Here is a 3,954-nt window from a genome sequence, read left to right on the forward strand (position 1 = left end):
AATTTAATTTAACATATTGGGTGGACAATGAAACTTTAAAAGATGTCAAAATGTCACATAGGCTATCAAATTTAAATTTTATGTTCAAATTTTGACATCTCCTTTGAAGATACTCTAAGAGAACAGACTATTCGTCACTTTCTCAATTATTTAGATTCATTCGAGCATTTAGCAAGGCACGCTAGTGAACGTAAAAATGGGCCCAGTCCAGATACTTCATCTAAAAAAGGCCAAAAGCCCATTTCACTATTCAGCTTAATCAAATCAAAATAACATAAAGCAACGGCAGCTCACCTTCATACCTATAATTTAATTTTGCCACTTTTATGTGTCAGAAGAGAAGAAGGATAGGTATATTGATTCTTTTTGGTCAATTATAAGTATATTGATTCGGTATACTCTAAAGACATCATGGGTATCACTATTGAAGTTCCCACTTAAATTTAATCTCAGTGAGTTTTTTGCGTTAGGTTCTTTTATCAAATGATTTGTTAGCTGATGACAAGAATGAGCTTTTGTCTTACTTGAACATGTCATCAATTAATAGGAAAATTAACGAGCAAGCTAATGGAAGTATGAAATGGGTAGAAAAAACCAATGTACAAAAATGGTAGAAAAAAACCAAAGTTTGAGTATAAAAGTGAGGCGAAAGGCACTATGATACAAAAAGTTGAAAATTAAAAATGACACACCCCGACCGGATTCGAGGCATGCTGGCCGTCACCCGAAGGTGACGTAACCAAAAGTGCAGGTGATGTAAAAATGTGAATAAATTAAAACCAAAACTAGAACTAATTTAAACTAATAAAGTGAGTGCGCAGTAGTGGGTAGAACCCATAAAATACAAATGTTCAGAGCATAGATAACATAAAAGTAAAGCAGTCGGGACTAGAAAAGTGCATACACAAACCGAAAAAGTTCCTACGTTAAATAAAGATATATCAGAATCGCTGGATATTCCTCGAATGCCACAGAGAATTCAGCTGACTAAGACCTGGAAGGGCGAAAAACAGAAGGGTGAGTGGACACAAAAATAAAGGTTTATAAAATTCATTTATTTTCTGAACATACTAACCACTCGCTGTAAAACTTGTATAGTTTCCAGAAAATCATATTACGTATGGGTATGAAATCAAATGCAAATCAGCAGTAAGTCCATAAGTATGCCAAATCACGATATCACGACAGTAGCATAAGTATAATCAATTGCTTAACAATCTATGCTAGTACACAAGTCGGAGTCGCTTAATGCGACCTGTATGACTGACCTAATTGCTCATCAATCTATGCTAACACACGAGTTAAAGTCGCCTAATGTGACATGTACGACAGGATTGGGTGTAATCATAATATACGCTCTAGTACTACGATCATGTGAAGACTGGCATTATGCGCGATTACCTACGAGTCAGAGTCGCCTAATGCGACTTGTACGACAGGACTGGCACCTACTTAGATCGAAGGCGAGTGTGCGGTGTGGAGGTGAACATACACGTGAAGGACTAGCCCTGGCCAGGGGCGAGCACTAACATCGAGGTGCAGCAATGATGAGCAGACTACATGAATATAAGCATGCCATGATGATTCAATAATTCCAATTAACATAATAAACTTACCTGAACTTACTTGCGCATCCCGTAGGATTATTTTAGCATTTAACAACAGTACAACATTGATGAGTAGGTAAAATGTATATGAATATGTCATAACCATATATAAATCTCAACCACATAACAACATTTTTAAAATTAAAATAAAATATGGCATAATATGCATAAATCAATTTAAAAGCATTTTTGGAAACTATAAAGTTTATATATATATATATATATGCACGAAAACAAAATGCCCACTCATTGATACGTCGATGGATCGTAGCCCCCTAACCTTGCTTGTCCTTGAACGTCCTCGGGTCAAGTCTCCCCTATATGCTAAACAACTAATAATAATTAATTAAATAACACATATACGAAAAAGTTAGGAAAAAATCCTCATAGCTTGCTCAAATGAAAGGTTTAAATATACGAAAATGTTCTACTCGACGTCACGGACCCCCACATGTCAAGCACTTGCCAGCCAGAGGCCGGACGCGCCCTCACACGCCAGCTAACCCACGGCCACACGCGCAGGCTAGTGACTGACAGAAGTTAGGAATATTCCGTTAGAATTGACGGAAGTAATGACGTTACCTGACGTCGTTAGAATATTCCGTCAACTTTGACGGAATATTCCTCGTCATCTCCGGTGATTCTCGACGTCCGCCATCGCTACTGTTGCTATCTGGTTTCGCCGGAAACTGGAAAAAAGTCGCTGGTTTCTGGAAAATTTCATAACTTCTTCATTTCTCCACCACTTTTTACCTATTTTATATGGAAATGAAGCTCTTGAGGAGAAGAACAAGATTATACCTTTAAAAGGCCAAAAAATAGACGGAAAATGGCTTTAAAAAGCCTTGAAAGTCTTGACCTAAAATCGACTCCTTGAAATCGTGCTTCTCGACGTTGTCTTCACTCCAAACTTAGCCTAGGGACTCTACGGAGTTGTGTGGAAGCTTCCCCACGTCCTAAAACCTTGTAACTCGGCCTGAAACTCTGATAGGAGCATATTTATGCCACTTAGTTAGCTTGTTCTTGTGCATTTACGTTGTATTTCCTTAGTTATTTTAGTGTTTAAAGTTATTTTTGTGTGTTTTCAGACTCTAAGTACAAAGTATGCAAGAAGATGCATTTTGGAGGCCTTTGGAGCATGTTTCGGGCTTGGAATGGATAGCAAATGCATGGGCCAAAGTGGATGGACGAATTTGAGAACTAAAGAGGCCAAGAATATGAAGAATTATGGTCCAAAAGATGAAGAAAACAGCCCAAAAATCTGTCACCCCAACTTGCATTCCTTGCCATGCAAACCACATAAAATTCCCTTTGGATTCCATGCCATGCTTGATCACTCTTGTCCCCTACATAATTTCTAATTTCATGCTTCAATTCATTTAATTATTACACTCAATTGCTTGATACCTCTTGTTCCCTTCACTCATTAGATTTTAGACAACATTTACATTCATTACATGCACCAATTGATGCTCCATCATTCACATTTGGAATCCAATGCCATGTGCAACACATGTTGTTGCACCTTTGACCCATTTGTTGACACATTTCACCTCCCTTTCCATCTCTATGCAATGTACACAATCATTCATGCTCCCTAGCTACAACACCACTCCATTTTACCCTTCACACTTTGCATCATTACTTCATTTTCACCCTTGGACCATTGCACACCACACACACAAATTGCCATGCATTTCATCCTTAACCTAACCTGATTTTCTAAGGTTTTTGGGGCCTATAAATACATGTTTACACCCCTTGGCCAAAGGACAATCCCCCATATTCATCATTTTATCACAAAAATTCGTCCATACACACCCTAGGAAGCAAAACACCCAAAAAACACCATTCTAGTGCCTAGAAAACATAACAGCCACTCCACCTTCTTCCACCCTCTTTGCCTAGTTCTCCACCACCCTCCAACCATCAAACACTCCTCCACACTCACCCTAAACCCTTCCATACCATTCCCCATCCATTCTACATCATAAAACTACCCAAAATCTATCCATAACCCAATCTGCCGCAAGCAAGGGAAAGGAGGAATCTTGGATGCACTTGCTACCAAGTTGGAGCATTTTAGGTGTTTTCTTTCCTTTGATTTTAATGTCTAATTTTATGTATCTTTGCTTTGTGAGTATGAGGAACTAAACCCCTCTTAGTTAGGGGGTGATTCGAAACTATGTTCATACTTGCAATATGATTTGATTACATCCAGTTGTGATTCATAAGTTGTGAATTCAATTTACTTATCCGTTCATATAAAAACTAATTTGTGTATGTTGGTTAAGAGTGCACGCTTAATTTTCATGCATGAATTTGACGCTAGAATATAAGGGAGTTT

General features: G+C 38.1%; 1 long non-coding RNA gene across 2 annotated transcripts; it reads right to left on the reverse strand.

Moving 5' to 3' along the window:
* Positions 1 to 650: 650 nt before the first annotated feature.
* On the reverse strand, positions 651 to 2,586 carry LOC126597631 (uncharacterized). Of its 2 annotated transcripts, none has more exons than XR_007614291.1 (3): positions 2,467 to 2,586; positions 2,190 to 2,360; positions 651 to 994 (listed from the first exon to the last, which is right to left on the reverse strand). It is a non-coding gene; the product is annotated as an uncharacterized LOC126597631 (long non-coding RNA). The 2 variants fall into 2 exon arrangements; XR_007614290.1 differs by having other exon boundaries at positions 2,190 to 2,317; positions 2,409 to 2,586.
* Between the last annotated feature and the right edge of the window lie 1,368 nt (positions 2,587 to 3,954).

The sequence above is a fragment of the Malus sylvestris genome, chromosome 13, assembly GCF_916048215.2.
Source record: "Malus sylvestris chromosome 13, drMalSylv7.2, whole genome shotgun sequence".
NCBI classification, from domain to species: Eukaryota; Viridiplantae; Streptophyta; class Magnoliopsida; order Rosales; family Rosaceae; genus Malus; species Malus sylvestris.